Raw genomic sequence first — 18,677 nt, forward strand, 5'->3', positions numbered from 1 at the left:
GATGAATAAATCCTACAACAAGGGAGAGAAATAAGAAATTGCCCTGCAACGGGATGAGGTAGGACAGGGTTAGGACCTGAGTCTGCCCAGTCTGAGTGGCTGAGTGAGACAAAGGTTGTGGCAGCTGTAGATACCTCTTAAAGGAGCCATGTGCGTGAGCAGACTTTTGCGGTGACAGACCTGTTCACTCTGATCACCAGCACCAGGTTGGCTTCTCCGGGAGCACCAGGAACTTACAGGTGGTCACTGAGTTGTTGGGGTGAGGGCTGGAGGTGAGACTTGCTTCATACAGAAGTGCCGGTGGTATCCATTGTTCCTCTGGTGAACCCTCCCCATTCCCAGAGTGCGGATCCATTGCTGCCATAACTGAGATGTCATGAAACTGAATAACAGAAGCCAAGACTATAATAATAATTTAAGGAGCCCATGGGACACTATTAAATGTAAAATATCCATGTCATATGGGTACTGAAAAAAAAAAAGATGTTGAATTGATATTTGAAGAAATAATGATGGAAAACTTTTCTAACCTGGTGAAGGAAATAGACATAAAACCCCAGGAATCTCAGAGAGTCTCAAAAAACCAGGAACCGAAAGAAGCACACACCAAGACATATCATAATTAAAACGCCAAAGGTTAAATACAAAGAAAAAATCTTAAAAGCAGCAAGAGAAAAGCAGTTAGGTACTTACAAGGGAGCACCGATAAGACTGGCAGCTGAATTCTCAAAAGAAACTATGCAGGATAGAAAGACTTGGCACAAAATATTTGACATGATGAAAACCTAGGATCTGCAACCAAGAGTATAAAGATAGCTTTATCCAGTAAAGCTATCATTTAGAGTTGAAGGACAGATAAAGAGCTTCCCAGACAAAAATGAACTAAGAAAATTTGTCAGCACCAAGCCAGTATTACAAGAAATGTTGGAGGGACTTCTTTAATATGAGAAAATAAGTACCCAAAACAGGAATAAAGAGTGGCAATAACTACATTCCTATCAACAAGTACCTCGAATGGAAAAGAATTAAGTGCTCCAACCAAAAAAATAGAGTGTCTGGATGGATTAGAAAACAAGACTCCTACATATGCTGCCTACAAGAGACTCAATTCAGATTAAAAGACACACACAGACTAAAAGGAAGGGGATGGAAAAAGATATTGCCCTGATGGACCTAGAAGGTACTGTGCTGAAAGAAATGGGTCAAATAGAGAAAGAAAAATATGGCATGATTTCACATATATGTGGAATCTAAAGAACAAAATAAACAACAAAAACAAAAGCAGAAATAAACTCATAGTTACAGAGAATATTTTTAGGGCTACTAGATGGAATTAGGGTTGGGGGGATAAAAAATGGCAAAAGGATTAAGAGGTACAAATGGATATTTGCAGAATAGACATGGACATGTACAGTATAGCATGGGGGAGATAATTAATAATGTTGTAATGCATATGTAAGAGGAAAGAGGGGTATGAGATTTAGTGTGATGATGCTTTGAGAGTTATGTGAATCTCTGATCACTATGCTATACAATTGAAACTGATATATTATGTATGCCAATTATAATTGAAAAAAACTGATTGAATTGTACAATGCAAATATAAGCAACTAATTGTCTTTTATATTTCAATAAAACTGTGGGGGGGGGGGAATGATTCAAAGACCTGAATATAGGACCTGAAACAATAAAATGCATAGAGAAAAACATAGGAACTTAACTCAAGGACGTGGGACTTAAAGAGGATTTTATGAATTTCACCTCAAAGGCAAGAGAAAGAAAAGCGAAATAAATGAATAAGACTACATCAAACTAAAAAGCTTCTGCTCAGCAAAAGAAACTGTCAACAAGGTAAAGAGACAACCATCCGAATGGGACCATATATTTACAAGCCTTGCCTCTGATAAGGTTCCTAATATCCAAAATATACAAAGAACTTGTACAACTCAATAACAACAACAACAAAAAAAAATACAAAAGATCTGATCAACAAATGAGCAGAGGATCTGAACAGATATTTCTCTCTAGAGGACATACTAATGGGTAATAAATATATGAAAAGATGCTCAACATCACTAGCTATTAGGGAAATGAAAATCAATACAACAATGAGATACCATCTCACACCTGTTAGAATAGCTATAATCAACAGAACAAGTAATAAGAAATGTTGGAGAGGATGCAGAGAAAAAGGAACCCTCATACATTGCTGATGGGACTGCAAATTGGCACAGACACTATGAAAAACAGTATGAAGTTTTCTCAAGAAACTAAGAATTGATCTACCATATGATCCAGCAACCTCTCCACTGGATATTTATCCCCAAAGACTTGAAAATACATATCAGAAAAGATATTTGCATACTGATGTTCATAGCAGCATTATTCACAGTGGCCAGAAAATGGAAGCAACCAAAGTGTCCTACGATAGATGATTGGCTAAAGAAACGGTGGTGCATATATACAATGGAATATTACTCAGCTATAAGAAGAGGTGAAATACTGCCATTTATATCAACCTGGATGGACCTTGAGATAATCACGCTAAGCGAAATAAGCCAGACAGAAAAAGTTGAAAATCACATGATATCACTTATATGTGGGATATAAACCTAAAAGCAACAAATTAACAGAATAAACAGAGACTCAGGGACATGGACAATGGACTAGTAGTTACCAAAGAGTAGGGGATGGGAGAGGAGGGGGCAGGTATATGGGGTAAGGGGGTCAAATATAGAGGGGTTGGGGAAGGGTGAAGTGGGTAAAGGGGATCAAATATATGGTAGCTGAATGAAACTGGACTTTGGGTGGTAATCATACAATAGAATATATAGATGTCAAGTTATAATGTATACCTGACAATTATGTAATTATATTAACCAATGTTACCCCAATAAACTTAAAAAAAATAGCATATTACCCTTCAATTCCTCCTCTGGGTATTTACCAAAAAATTTAAAACCATCTATCCACATTTGATGAAAGCCCTCTCTGTGACTCATTGTGTCCACATTACCCAGCAAACATTTATTAATTATACATTAATTATTTTTTATCTCCCTGTGTATTGCTTTGCTTCTCTTTGAAGTCACAGACTCTCTACCTCCTTCTCTTTAGACATATATACATAATTTTGCCTCACTGTTTTAGACTTTTTCTTGTTTATCTGAATTTCCCATGTGTATGTATTAAAATTGATTTTCCCCTATTATCCTGCCTTATGTCATTTTAGTTATTTGACAAGCTATAAGAACCGAGAGGGGAGGAGGAATTCTCCCTCTTCCACAAAGGAAAAATTGTGATGAATAAATAAATAAAAAGAAAAAAAAATAGCAAATCATTTGTTGATTCACATAATGGTATTTTAAAGCTTTTTAAAACTCTAAAGGAAAAATATTGATTTTTAAAATTTATTCCTTTAATATACTTTTGTATCAACAAAAATAGCTTCTAGATAAAAAAAAATCATGAATAATTTCAATTAAATGAAATCCCATGCAAAGTATTTATAGTTATTAGAAGAGAATTTTGCATATTTCTTCATATGGAAAGACTTATTATATCTAGTACTTAGGAACTTGGCAAAGATTTAACAACTAAAACCACAAGGATGTGCTAAATTCTTATTTCATAATACTTTTCTTAGTGAAATCTAATATAAATTATGTTTTATTTTTTGACAGGTATATCACGAGATTGACAATTTCAATTTCAAGTTTAATGTCAAATAATACCACTATGTCATTTTTATGTTACTGTTAAAAATTTAATGTATTGGATTATGACTCAGACAAACTTGGGATATAATCTTGGTTTAGTTATTGACTAGTTAAGGGATATTAGACAAGATAAAGATGCAGAAGTTTGCTGTGAAGATTAAATGTGAAACATCTAACAAAATACCTGACACATGTTCAGACTAAAACATTCTTTTTTTTTCTCTCTCTCTTTTTCTTCACAGTTAGTTTCCAGGAATGATGAGTATATGACCACTGTTATTGTTTTTGCATGATTTCCATTTGTTCTTGAAACTCTCCAGTACCACTACATGTATTACTCTTTTTGGATCAGTTAATTCAGTTTAGTAACTTTGAAAAAAATAAAATGTAAGTTAAAATTATTTCTCATCATTCCTACTTTCTATATTATATGTCAAAGAATGATGAAATCATCCGTCACTCAGTATCTGAAAACAAAAGAAAGCTGAATTTGTTGTGTACTGTAGTAAGAAAGAAATATGCTCATTATATCTCTCCAAACAGAGAAGATAGTCAATATTATATAGGGCTTCTGAAAAGCATGGAGTACAATAATTGATGAATAATCAGAGATGTGATTAAGTTGTCATCGTTTGTAGAAACGTGCTTACTCAGGTGAAACTGTTATTGATTGGTTGATATTCCAAGTCACGTTTATCAGATTGACGCTATCCCTGATAGACTATTAGAAGAGAGGAATAGACACTGATTAGTTGGCTTAGCAAAGTATGTCCACTCTAAAATCAGATACAAATTAAAAATAAGTGGCTTAATACGTCTTGTTGAAAGTAAGAAAAAATAGTTCAGAGGCCCCCTCCCTTTTGTTTCAGAAATTATTTCTCTGTCCTCAAATGTATGTAAATATTTATAATTATTAAATGCCAGTGGCTCAACTCAGAAATGTTTTCTTAAGAATCTAGGAGTTATTTTTTTTGAAATGCAAACATTAAGAGGGAAGGAGCACCTATCTCCCAAGTCCTGTGTGTAACAACCTGTCTTTAGTGGGCACCTTACCCCAATTTTCATTGAAAAGTTTCTCTTCTGGATAATACTAACACAGGGGGTCTTTGCAATTACCACGATAAAGTTAGGACAAATTGTATGTGCCAAAAGGTGTCAAGTCCTCTTATTTGAGGACTAGTTATTCTTTATCTTGAAAATAGGTATGTGATAGGTTGTATCTGTTTGGCTATATAATGAGATGAGTTTTATTTCTGTCTTTGCAACTACTTTGGAATTTCCTTTGCCACACATTACATTCTGGTTCAAGCCTTATTCAATAATACAATCGTTGGGAAAAATTTTGTTTGGAGTTATATTTCCCCAACACCACTGAAGTAGAGCTTTTGTTAACTTTTTGTAACAGCACAATCACTCAAAATGGTCCTTTCCTGTTTAATAACACGAGTTGTTTTTCAGAAGCAACAGACCACAGTGGCATGTCATGCCAATGAAGCATGCATAGAGGAGAGAACTTTGACCTCTAGCTGCACCTAGAACCAAAGTCTCACTCCCCACATCCCACCACACACACACAGAACCAAAGGAATTGGGACATAATGACAAAACTCTTTCAGAAGCCTAGGGTCCATTGTCCAGGAAGATCGGGTGTTGAAGTCTTTTTACCATAAATGGTCAACTTCCAAGGTCTTCCAATCAAAACTTGCCCCAACAGCACTCGGCATACCTGTCCCCTTAAAAGCTCTTAACCTAGTCCAGAGAGCAAGATGGATTTGAAGCACCATTAGGTCTCCTGTCTTCTTGGTTGGTGACTTTTCAATCAATAAACCTTTTCTTATTCCAAATTCTGATGTTTTGAGTTGTGGCCTTAATGAAGGATCGGGCACACAATCTTGGGTTTCAGTAACATTTTGAACATATGTAAAATTGGTTCTGTTATCTAATTGTTACCATGGCTACAGAATAATCAGTCTTTCCTAAGTTTATGGGAATTTTTAAATTCTCACATGCTTTTACTTGCGCCTATATAGCATCATAGGCATTTATTACAGTTTCAGTAGCAATCTTTGAGTAGGAACATAGCCCACTGATAAAGCATACAACCATCAATCCAAAATTTCTGGGTTTGATTTCAAGTCTATCTCTTACTAGCTTCATGATTATGGGCAAATTACTCTCTATATACCAGTTTCCTTATTTGTAAAAGATACATACTAATAGCACATACTGTGTCGGGTAATTCTGAGGAATTGGCATATAACTAAATGCAACATAATTGCATTAATTATTTTCATAATTAAATTATTTTATAAACATATAAAATTTATAAAATTATAATAACATAATTAAAATAGTGTCTGACACATAGTAAGGCATATATACTGTGTTTATTAAGTTAAAAAATAAACACAGGTATACTTTAAGCTTGGTCCTTCCTGATTCTCCATCTAGCATGATGAGTAGTAAGTAAAGTATATCATGTGTAGTTACTTGAAATTGTTTACTGTAAATGAATATTTATAAATAACTGACTGCAGAATGAGAAATAGTTCAGATGCAATAAAAAGATGGTAGAACCTGGTTGTCATTGATATTGTCTTAATGTATCCAAAGAAATTCTCTTTCAGACTCTATGGAGTTTGTCGCAAAATGGAAAGAGTTATAGTTTTAGTTTTAAGCTGAGCCTGGGTTCAAAGTATAAGCTTACTGTGTATTTGGTACATTCAAATATAAGCTATACTGTGTTTCAGCTATGTTACTTAGAGCAATTCATCTAACCTTTCTGAGTTCTTCATTTTGAAATGGAAAATATGACATTTAAATTTATAGAATTATTAAAATTAAATGAGATAATTTATTTGAAATATTTTGTACATGGAAGACACATGATAATTTATAGCCATTAGTATTATTAGCATTAGTAGTATAACTAGTATTTGTAATAGCAATAGTAATAGCTGTAGAAGTAATAGTAGTAGTAGTCACAGTAGTAGTGGTGGTGGTGGTGGTGGTGGTGGTGGTAGTAGTAGTAGTAGTAGCAGTAGTAGTAGTAATAGTAGTACTTTTAGTAGTATTTTGATAGTCTGCTATTTTGGCACCCATTGCACCTTTTGCAGGAGCTACAATTACACTTCAGGAAGTTACTGCCCTTTCATCTGTGTTAGGAAAATATCTCACATTAGTCATTTGCATTTTAGAGGCATTTCAAATTAAATTCTTTCTGTTTAGAACAGCAGACTGGAAAAGATAGGTGGAAAAATATTTTTCTTTGTTCATTGTTAAGTGTGTGTGAAAATTTTAGTTCTTGAAATATATTTCATTAGTAGCTCCCTATTTGTAAGGCTGATATTCCCTATATAGAGTTTATTTGCAGCTTACCATATCTATCTTCTAACTAGATGATTTAATGAAACCAGACTTTGCAAGTTTAATTGATAAACAGGACCATTATGCTACTGTCAGAATGCATCAAGACGTTCTGTAAAATATACATTTTTATACTATTAAAAACTTTATTTAGCCAAATATCTGCTTTTTTACTACAGAAATAATGCATATTAAATATAGATAAATTAGAAAATGCATATATTCATGAGGAAGAAAATACGAAAAAAACTACTCAAAATTTATGACAAAGAAATTTACCATTAAGAAGTGAACATATATCATTTCCGAGTATTTTTCTTGCATGTACTTATATACTTTTTCTTATAACAGGCTATATTTTTTTATTACTTAATGCCTTTTATGAGAATTATGCTTTTCTAGTAGCTTTCTTATTAGCTGAGTATTATTCCTTTACATAAATATATCAGAATTTACTTAGGCAGTGTCTTATTATTAATCATTTCCTCACATGGTCAAGAACAACGGGTATTGTGTGTGAGTGTGTGTGTGTGTGTGTGTGTGTGTGTGTGTGTGGTATTAGCATATAAGTTGTATGTAATTAAATAATTGGTGATTTTAAACAGATGAATTAAGTCAGATAAAAACCTGGAAAGTTATTAGTTACTTCTTGAAAAACAATAATTTTGTTTCACATAACAGAAAATTTACAGAAAAAGGCCTTTAGGTAGAGGTAAGCCCCTTAGTTTTGCAGGTTAAATTCATGAATTTTTGAGCTAGAGAGGATGTAGAAGAAATTTGGACAATTTATATATATGTATATTTTTCAATTTTTCATCTTGTATCACAGCATCAAATTGTAGGTGCTTTTTTCATTGAAATGGAAAGAAATTATTTCTTAGAACAGTGACATATCTATTTAACTCACATAGAAAAGAAGACTCCTGTTTAATTACCATCATTAATATTAAAGTACTGAATAATCTATAACCTAGGACAACTGAGGTATATATATGCTCCTATAAATTATAAGTTTTGTCTCAAGTAAAATTAAAGAAAAGTAGTTTTACTAAAATAAAAATAAAGCCAAACAACTTTCAGAAATATTATTATGCTAACTTTAAATTTCTTGGAAGTTTTCCTCACAGACCATCAATTTCATTTGAGTTGAAATTACAGACTAATGAAACTTGGGCTTTCTTGACATGTATAAAATGTATTTCTTTGCAATTTATTTATAATTTAAATTGAAATCTTTATTACTCAATAATTGGTTAGTATTTCTTTTCCTAAATCTTAGACTCCATTATAACTAGCCCCTTCTTATCTTCCATCTCCCAAACTCATTTTATTATGAAGCTACTGATGCAGCCTTAGCCCTTCTGCCTTTCTTTTTAGGATATTAAAACATCTGGATGAAAGTTGCTAATATTCAGTCAAAAACCCAGATCCTCCAATTATATTTTTGCAAATGTTTATTAAGAGGAAAAGGAAAATTTCTGTTTATCCTTAAAAGGAAATAATGCACATTTGATTGCATCATTATTGGAATGTGTTTACAAATGGTCAGAGGCATTGTATTTAAATGAACCTGCAAAGTGCTTTCTGTCAAGAGGACCTATAATTCTTTCTCTGTCCCCCTCTCTCTCTTTCCCTCTATGTGTTTGCCTAAGTCGCCATTGTTTTTTTGTGCTCCTTCGTAATATATTTCACCACAGTATAGCGAGAGTCCAAGCCTTAGATTTATACTTAGAGTAAGTAGAATACAATTCCTACTGCAATTTTATGCCTAAATTACATTGGGCTAGATGATGGGTATTATTGGGAACTACCCTAGAAAAGAATACAAATGTATGTTATTTCTCATTGGCTATATGCTACATTTCTGTATATATTTAGAAATTTCCCAGAGAAGCAGGACGATTTGAGCGCATTCTTCTACATGACTGTAATTATATCTTAATACTTTCACATCACACTAAACTTTCAGAGCTGGCAAGATGTAGATATAATACACAGATCACTGATTTTTATTTTACCCATTATATCAATAATTTACATCATATGACTATAAACTAAAATTTGTATAAAAAATCTTAAGTTCTTAAAATGCATGTATTTTAAAATATAAATTCAACAAAGCAAATGACTTGGTATTATTGAAAATAAAGCTGATCTCATTATGAAGTAGTTGTTATGGCGCGAATGATTCTGAGACCCACAGAGCCAATTGAGATTAATTATGAGCCTTTATTAGCCGGCCGGCGACTGACTCTCTACCACGCAGGGTTAGAGGAGATCAGCCCCGAACTTCCCGAGGGGGGCAGCTTATCCCGAGGGGGGCAGCTTATAAGGTCTCCTACTACATTTTTGAATGAATAGGTCACAAGAAGCAGAAGTTAGTCGTTAACCTTTTGTACACAGATGAAGGTATCTGGGGGAACTCTCAGCTCAAACAAGGCCTAATAGACAATTTTATCATCTTCACCTTGGAATGTTGCGCTTCTCCCTGGGGCTGGCGCCTGGAGATATCACCTCCCTGTAACTGAGTAACTGCTCTCCCTAAGGGCCAGCACCTGGAGATTCTGCCTCCCTGAAACTGCAGAATTTCCACTTTTACATAGTATTGATAATATATGACTATCACCATATAAATATCTTTTAATTTATCTCTTAATAATAACTGAGTTTATTCTAGGCTGAATGAGTCAAAAATGATGGATTCTTATTTTTAAAGCAGAATTAGAAAGAAAAGGTCAAAAGAACACTTATACTGAGAAATTATTAGCATATAAAGTTCAAAATCCATTAGAATCAGGTAATTTTACCCTACCATATGTGGGCATGTATAAAGGGACAGGTTGCCAAAGAGATATGATAAGCATAGAAACGGTAGGATGGTTAACTAAAGTTTGTGATTTTTCTTTTTAGTTAAATTGCTGAGGCTTCTTTAAATAGGAAATCTTCTTGAAATTCAAATGATTCTTGTTTTGGCTTGAACTGTGAATACCTCAGAATCGGTTTCACTGTTTTTAGCTTTATTCAATTGTAATGGAAGCCTATAATAAACAGCACAATATCACACTACTTATTGTTTGCTTTCAGCCTTTTATATTATTAATATAAAACTATTTTCCTCAAAATGTATTTTTCTGCAATGTATCATTCTTTCTTTGATGCACTACTCATCTCAAACAATAATAAATTACTTAATTTTATGTCAATAAAAATTCTACTTGCAGATGGTCACCTACTACCTCAGTATACTCATAATAATTTTTACCTAAATAATGCATCTTATCTTTTTTTTAAAATTATCACTCACTATGATTCACTAAATCAAACATTCATGATCTCTTACTTAGACTATAGGAACAGTAACTTTAATAATCTTACTATTCACAGTATTTCCTTAGTCCAGTCAATCTATATAGTACACCAAAGTTGTCTTCTCAAACGAGTCAGGTCATAGTGCTCAAAAATATTTAATAGCTCTCTCCCTACCTTCGTGTGTGTGAATGTGTGTATAGCACAGGCATGCATGCCCATTTTATATTATTGAAGAAAGAAAAATGTTTAACATTTTAAGGAATTTTTATCATACTTTGCTTGGAAAACATTTTTATTTTTATCAGAAAAAAATCACAAGCACAAAACTGCAACTAAGGTGCTCTTCCCCCCACCCACTTGTACAATAGGGAATCAAACTAAGAAAATATTCATAGTATTGTTCCTAATGTAGCCTCTTCCAGAATGTCAGTCTTTTTTAAGGGCCTCAAAGTAATTAATATATAATCAGCCTTAAACCTTTAGATAAATGCTAATAATTGGCACAGATTTTTCTAATATTTTTTTTACCTCATTTAGTTATAAGTTTTGTATGTCTCATCTAATAATCAGTTTGCTAGAGATCATGTTATGCCCCAAATTTATACTTAAGCCTTTAAAATTTGATCACTCAAGGATGTGTTCTTGTCTCTATAAAATTATGGCACTTTCTCTTGAGTGCTCTTTCAAACTAAAAATTTAAACAGATAACTTTATTAACTTCTCAATGGTAACTATGACACTTTTATAACACTTTCTACTGTTTACTCTATAAAACCTTCAAAATATGAGCTCTGAAACAAAGTTGTGTATGTACCAGACACCACTGTTTGGTTTCAATTTAGATTAAGTTTCTATAGAGTCTAGTGAGAACTTAAGCAGGTTTGCAGTGAATTTTTATTATTTTCACTTTTAGCTGTACTAAGAATTAATGTTTTACAAAATCCATTACTGCTCTATGGCATTATTTAAGCTATTCTTATTTTTCTGAACAGCCAAATTAAATATATGTCTGCGCAATGGTTTCTAAGGAGAAACTGCTCCATCTAATGGCTATTAAGAACCATACCATTTTTTTTTCATTTCCAAGTTTTCAAATAGCTATTGAAAAAAATGATTTTACTGGTAAAAACAAAAGCCACTTTACTTTTAATATAAAACTATATTTAGCATATATAGTTAAGCAGTATATATATTGTTTAAATATATATATATATATATACATTCATTAGGAATATATATATGTGTGTGTGTGTGTGTGTGTGTGTGTGTGTGTGTGTGTGTGTGTGTGTGTGTGTGTGTAGGCATGATATGCCTCAGAGATATCGCAGGTTTGATACCAAATCACTGCAATAAAGCAAATATCGCAATGAAGTAAGTCTCACGATTTTTTCGGTTTCCTAGTGCATATAAAAGTTATGTTTACACTATACTGTAGTATATTAAGTGTGCTACAGCATTATGTCTCAAAAAAGTGTATATACTCTAACTAAAAAGTAGTTTATAGCTAAAATATGCTAATTATCATCTGATTTTTCTGCAAGTCATAATCTTTTTGCTGGTGGAGGGTCTTAACTTCAGTTTCTAAAAATTATAATATCTGCTGAAGGGGACTAAAGTTTTACCACCCTAAAACTGCCTTTGGGGATATTGATTTTAAGCTGGTTATGAAAAAACAAAAGACTCAGAAAGAATCTTAGATCCTCCCTCTTTCCTGCCTGAGATTCAAATGGAAATACCTGATTCAGGAAAGGAACCTTAGCATAATCACTTTAGCATTAGATAGGAAGGCTCCAAGCCTGTTGACTAGACTCCTCCCCTTGTCTCATTGTTTTCTGTGTTGTCTAGCAAAAATTTACTTACCACTGTGTTTCATTTTCTTCAATTACCTGCAATTTAGCATTTTCATTTTAAAATGTAAGAACCTGGTCCTCCTGTTTCTCCTTTGTTCAAAATGTTATATATACACAATTTTGCCTCACTGTCTTTGAAATGTTTATGCTAATGTAAATTCCCCATGCACACATTAAAAATTTGACTTTGTCTTATTAATCTGTCTCTGTTAATTTGATTATTAGCCTAACTAGAAGAACTTAGAAAGTGGGAGAAGAAGTATTACTTTTTTTAGCCCCACATTGTGAAGTGCAATAAAGCAAAGCACTATAAAATTATATGTATATATATATAAAACAATAAAACAAGGAGGCCTTTAAACTGAGGTAGCCCTAATGCATGGCATCCTACATAAATGAACCAAAATATAAATCTACAAATGACTGAAGGTTAAAAAATTAAAACCTAGGGGCAACCAATCACAAAAAGTCAATTACATTAGTATAGCCAATCGATAATTTTCCTACTTTGCTTCCACCTTTTCTATTTCAAATTCTCTCCCTGAGCTCCTGTTGGGGGTATACTCCTTACCACTTCTAGTTTGGTGCTGCCCAGTTAGAAATTCTTTTTGCTAAAATAAGGTATTAAAATGTTTAATATGCCTCTCTTTATCTTTAAACATTTATGGTTAGAAAAGGGACTTCTGGTCAGAAAAAGAAACTGAAAGAGACCACCTATGAGCAGCCAGGAGAAAGTAACCAACTGAGCCTCTTGAACTCACTACTTTCTAGCTTCTTCTAAAGGTCATAGGTAAATCCCTCTAGGATCTTAGCTCTGTGACAGAGCTGTCAGACTGGAGAATTTTTTTTTTTTTTCCAGACTGGATCCGGAAACCAACCAGAGTTACAAACTGCATCCATATTAGAAACCAGTTTGAGTCTGGGGTTGGACTGAGTATTCCTTAAACTAGACAGGGTCCAGTAAGGCCTCAGGTGAATAAATTTTTCTATTAAGGCTGAACAAGCAGGTTAATCTTCCCAAAGATAATCTTGAATTACAGTTGCCACTGTGGAGAATTTTTAACCTAGAATAAGCTTATCTATTTCCAAGGTGCCTTAGAATAAAAGAGTCTCTGCCTAGCAATCACTATAAAGGGTAAAGGAAAACTAATTTTTCTACCTTATGGTTTCTGGTGATCAGGATGAGACCTGCTGAAACACCTCCCTCACTCCAGAGCCTGCAGACAAGATCTTGGGAAAACTGGCTGAAGCTGGCAAAGGATGAGAATTCTTACTAAAGTCAGTTCTTTTAGATCTCTCTGTAGTACCTGGTTGAGAGAGGAAGGTAAAATTCTATGTTGTCCCATTCTTTCCAAATTCAGATTGGTAGGAAAAAATATATATATATATATGTAAATAAATATAAATATATATATATATATTTGTAAGAATTAGATCTTTGAATTGTGACTCATGAATTTGCTTTTAGATAGCCACTGGGTATTGATTTGTTCTCTCCCAGGAACAGTTATTGCCTTCCTGTCTGTCTCATTTAGTATCCTGAGAATTTGGCTCAGCAACCATTTGTTTGGGGACCTCCAAAATATGGCTGGACAGAAATGTTGTTTGCACCTCAATCGTGAGTATATATGGATGAACAGAAATGTGAGTTGCACTCCATTTGCAGCTAAGGTCCTACTAAATATTTCTAGCTCTCAAAAGGAATTTTCTAAGACTTTCTTCATCTTGATTATCTTTGGAAGTGGCTTTGGATCTTGGAAAGGTGTATTTTTTGAAACCAACGTTGAGGATGTCTCTTGCATCTATGTGCATTTTTCAATAATGACAAGAATATTTACTATTTGTTTCAGCTGAAACATGACAAGATGTTTGAAATTATTATTATTTTTTTAATAGCAATATGGTTAAAAATTGCCCATATTGGAAGCTGATATTTAGAGCTTGATAGAAAATTTTTTAAAAAGTTTAACTCTTTCTTAGTTTCTTCCCTAAACTAAAATAAAAGTATGTGCTCAAGGAAAGAAAACCATTCTGAAACTGTTGTGGAAAAATATTTTGAAACATTCCAAGACACACAGCTTTAAATCTAAAACACGAGAATTATTTGTTTTCCGTTTTAATTGAAGATCTTCTCCCTGGTATAAAGAAGTAGTGGAAAATTATTTTGTCAGATGGGTGGGTCCATCTTGATATCATTCAGGTTACAACCCAATTTTTTGAGAAATTAAAAACAACTGTACCTTTCATACAGATCAAGTCTTTACAAGAACAAAAACGTGGCTCTAAAAACAGCTCAAAGCTTATTTGTCCTTTTTACCAATCTCAAAACCTCCTGTAGGGACTAAGAAATATTTTTCTCCTACCTTCTAAGTTATTTTAGCTGGGTTAATAATCAAATTTATAGAGAAAAAGTAACAGAAGAAAATCAGATTTTAATACATGTGCATGAGCAATTCATATAAGTATGAAAATTCCAAAGAGTGAGGTAAAAGTTAGTATATATGTCATTTTAGACAAAAAAAGGAAAGGGAAGAAGGAGTCTATGATTTTAAAGGAAGTAAGCAATTTACAGGTAGTTGAGGAAGAGTGGAACATACATGGCAGGTAAATTTTTGCTAGGCAACCCAGAAACAGTAAGACACAAGAGTAATCTAGTAAACATGCTCCTATTTGGAGTCTTCTGTCTAATGCTAAGGTGATTATGCTAAGGTTCCTTTCTTGAAGCAGGTTTTCTACTCCGAATCTCTTAGGTAGGAAAGGGGGAAGGGGCAAAGATTTTTTTCTTTTGTTTCTCAACTTAAAAATCAATATCTCAACAGGCAGCTTTAGGGTGGCAAAATTTTGGTCACCTTTATTTCCCTATTTATTTCAAAAGGTTTGCAGATATAAAATATCTGGATTGAAGAAACAAAAGGTTTTCTTGGAGAACTTTACATTCTTTTCTGTTCCTTTCAGATGTAAATGTTCTACTTGTTCTCTCATAACTCAGAGCCAAATTCTGAAACACAAACTTTAGAGGTGGAGTACTTATCAGAAAAAAAAAAAAACTATTGGAAATTAAGTGAATGAAAAATCTTAAAAGTCTTTCCCACAAATAGTAGTACAAAGCTGTAGCTACTTGAGAAGGTAAACTTAATTTATTCCATCTATCAGAAACACAATTTGGATCCAATGTTTCTTTTATAAACTAGTTGGTTTTGCATTGATATACCTGTCTCATTGCTAAAATTTTAGAATAAAAGCAATAAGATCTGTTTGTATCTCTCTTATGTTCATGTATATTTATATATGTATGTTATAAATATGTGATATTTTTTTACCTCCAGATGGTATTGCCAAATTATTTTGTAAAGAGTTCTATTTAACTAGCTTAAAGAAAAACAAACACTTATATAAATTAAGTATACTCTAGAAATATAGAAACTAACCCTAATGTTTTTCAAGTTCATATAAGCTAGAATAAATATCATTAAATAAAAGCTAGTCTGTTTGTTAGCTTAATTAAAATAGATACGTTTTCAGAGTTATTGTTATTAAATATAAAGCAGACATATAACTTTTATTTTATCTGGGTGTACTAATGATACCGTTTGGAGGAGATTTGAACTCCAGTGTCTCCTCAGCAGCATAGCGGGGCGGGGGTGGGTAACAACGCAGAAGTGTCTCCTTAGTTCTTCCCTGCTGATGCAGCAAAGAACCACAGGTCAGCAAGATTTAGAAAAAGATTTATTAAAAGTATATCCTAGAAGGAGACAGGCCACTCAAAGGAAGCCTGCAGTCCTGTGGAAATTAGGAGGTATGAAGATAAAATAAATAAAAGACAGAGTATCCAAGACAGAGGTTGGTTTTCAGCCAAGAGACCTATAACAATGCAGAAGTGAGAAGATTTGTATTACATTTGGGCTGTGGTGGGTCTTTATAAAGGCTTTCCTAGGTGATTGGCAAGTGACGTCATTTCGACTGACACTTAGTTGCTATACAACTTCTTGCCTAGTGCACATGTACTTACCCAGAATTCAGTCTTTTATAATTAGATTCATGAACTTCCAGGCATAAACATGGCATTATAATGATGGTATAATGAGGCTGCGGTTACGGGCGGCTTAGGGTAGTATCTTCTGCACAAGCATCTGTGGCCGGATTAAACCAGTTAAAGGTTATGGCCCTCCGTTCCCTTGTCTCCTGGGATGTAGGAAAGATTCTCTAACTACCAGCATTGTGTGCTTTGGGTGATCTCTGGGCTGGGCCTCCTTTCCCTTGCTCCCTTGTCACTCATGTCTGACTAGCTCCTTAGCACTTGTCGTAAGTTTGTTATTGCTTACACAATAACAAACTTTTTCTTTTTTTGATAGCAAAAAAAGAAAAAGTAATATGATGGTTAGTTTTTTAATGTCTCATGACATTTTGAAGAATAAGCCAAAAATTATTATGAGCTGGTAAATTAGATGTAAGATAAAAGTTTTGTTACTGGAGCAAAGAGGTCTGTCTGCCTGCACGTGTCTAAGTCAATGAGATATGTACAGATTTTGCAGCAAAGAAAGTAAGAATTTATTTTAGAGAGTTGCGAGTCTCAGAAACACAGGTGAGCTATCGCTCTCAAAAAATCCTGGTTCCCCAGGTGTCTTAAAGTGATAGGTTATATAGGGAAAAATCATCAGTCATGGAAACTGCAAGAGTTGAGGGTTGTGGGTGCTACTAAATGGATCGGGCTGAGGTAATTGATCATCACGTATGGTTCTGGAATCAGCCATGGTGCCATGCCTTCTGGTCCCATGGTCAATCAGGCTGTTCTGCCTTGATGGGCCTAGGGCTGAAACACATTTAAAGCCAAGATATTACCTTAGTTTAACTGAAAGTTATTATAACTCCAGTCGATAGACCTGAGGCTTTATTCTTAAAAGATTTGACACTGGCCAAAACCTTATGTCCTAAGGCTTAATGAACAAGGTAGTTGACATACAAAGGTGGAAGAATAAGGGCAGAAAAAAAAAAAAGTGTGTCACAATGTCATTATTTAGGCAAAACCAACTTGAATCAAAGAAAAAGCTATAAGTGAAATCTGGGTGTGGTTACAGTTTTAAAATAAACTTATTAATAATAATTATGTTTTATGGTATGTCTAATTATAAATAGTTTTCAAAATCTATTTTATAACTTGAAACCTTAAAGTCATATTAAGGTAAGTTAAATGATGGTTATTCTTTGAATACTTAAATGTTTCTAAATAATATAAAATACTGAAACATTAATTGGTGATCATAGGTTAATCTACTCTTGGCTTCTATTACAGAGAAACTAAAAATATGAGTCTGTTTATAAAAATGTTTTATGGCACATTAAAAAAATTACTATGAAAAAACATATTTCCATAAATTATTTAATGTATTTATAAACTTTCCAATTCACAGAATGCTAGTATAACAGTCCACAATTGCTTGCTTCTTAGTTTTCACTAGAGATTAAGGATTCTAAGGGTTAAGAATTCTAATCACTTTTCTAAGTAAAATGGGTTATAGGGAGGGAGAACTCAGTGAACAATCAAAGGTCACACTGGGTTTACAAAAAGGAAGATCCACATGAAAAAACTCAAGGAAGGAGAGAGGATTCAAGATGGCATAGAATGTAGAGGCTGTGCATGCCTCCTCTAGAGAGTACACCAAAATTATAACAAAACTACAGAGCAATCAATATGCAGAGTCACCAGAGATCTGGCTGAACAGAAGCCCTACAACTAGGTCACCTAAAATAACAGGTCATCTCAAAACGGTAGAATGGGAAAAGACACAAAACATCCCAGTCTCACAACCATGTGTGGAGATTGATAATTGGGAGGGCTATCTTGGCTGCAGAGTCACCTCTCCTACCTGAGAAGCGAGGGATCCTGGCCACACACTGGGCTCCCCAGCCTAGGGTTTTAGTGCTGAGAAGAGAAGTCCCCATAACCTCCGGCTGTGAAAACCAGTGGAAGTTGCTGCTGAATGAGATGGAGGGCTGCAGAAAGCGGACACAATTCCTCTTAAAGGGCTCATGCCAGGACTTACTTGCTGATGGACTTACTCACTCTGAACTGCAGCACTAGGACAGCTGCTCAAGGGGTGTCAGGAACATACAGGGAGGTGTTGAGATGTCGAGCTTCAGAGTGAGGGCTGGAGGGGTCCCTTGCTCTTGGACGGAGGTACAGGTAGAAACCATTATTCCTTTAATGAGCCCTCCCACCTCTCAACCTGTAGACGCAGGCACCACCAACCCGGATAACACAGGCCACTCTGCCCAAGAGATTCCCTGAGAGTCTGCCTCTACTAACTTGTGGGCCCACTCAAGCTGCTTCCAATGATTTATTCAACCATAAAAATTGCTCCTGTTTTGAACTGTCTTGGCTCTTGTTTCGAACTTTCATAAAAGCTCTCAAAGGCTGACAAAACCCAAAGAAGCA

Source organism: Pteropus vampyrus, unplaced genomic scaffold (genome assembly GCF_000151845.1).
Source record: "Pteropus vampyrus isolate Shadow unplaced genomic scaffold, Pvam_2.0 Scaffold284, whole genome shotgun sequence".
NCBI lineage: Eukaryota > Metazoa > Chordata > Mammalia > Chiroptera > Pteropodidae > Pteropus > Pteropus vampyrus.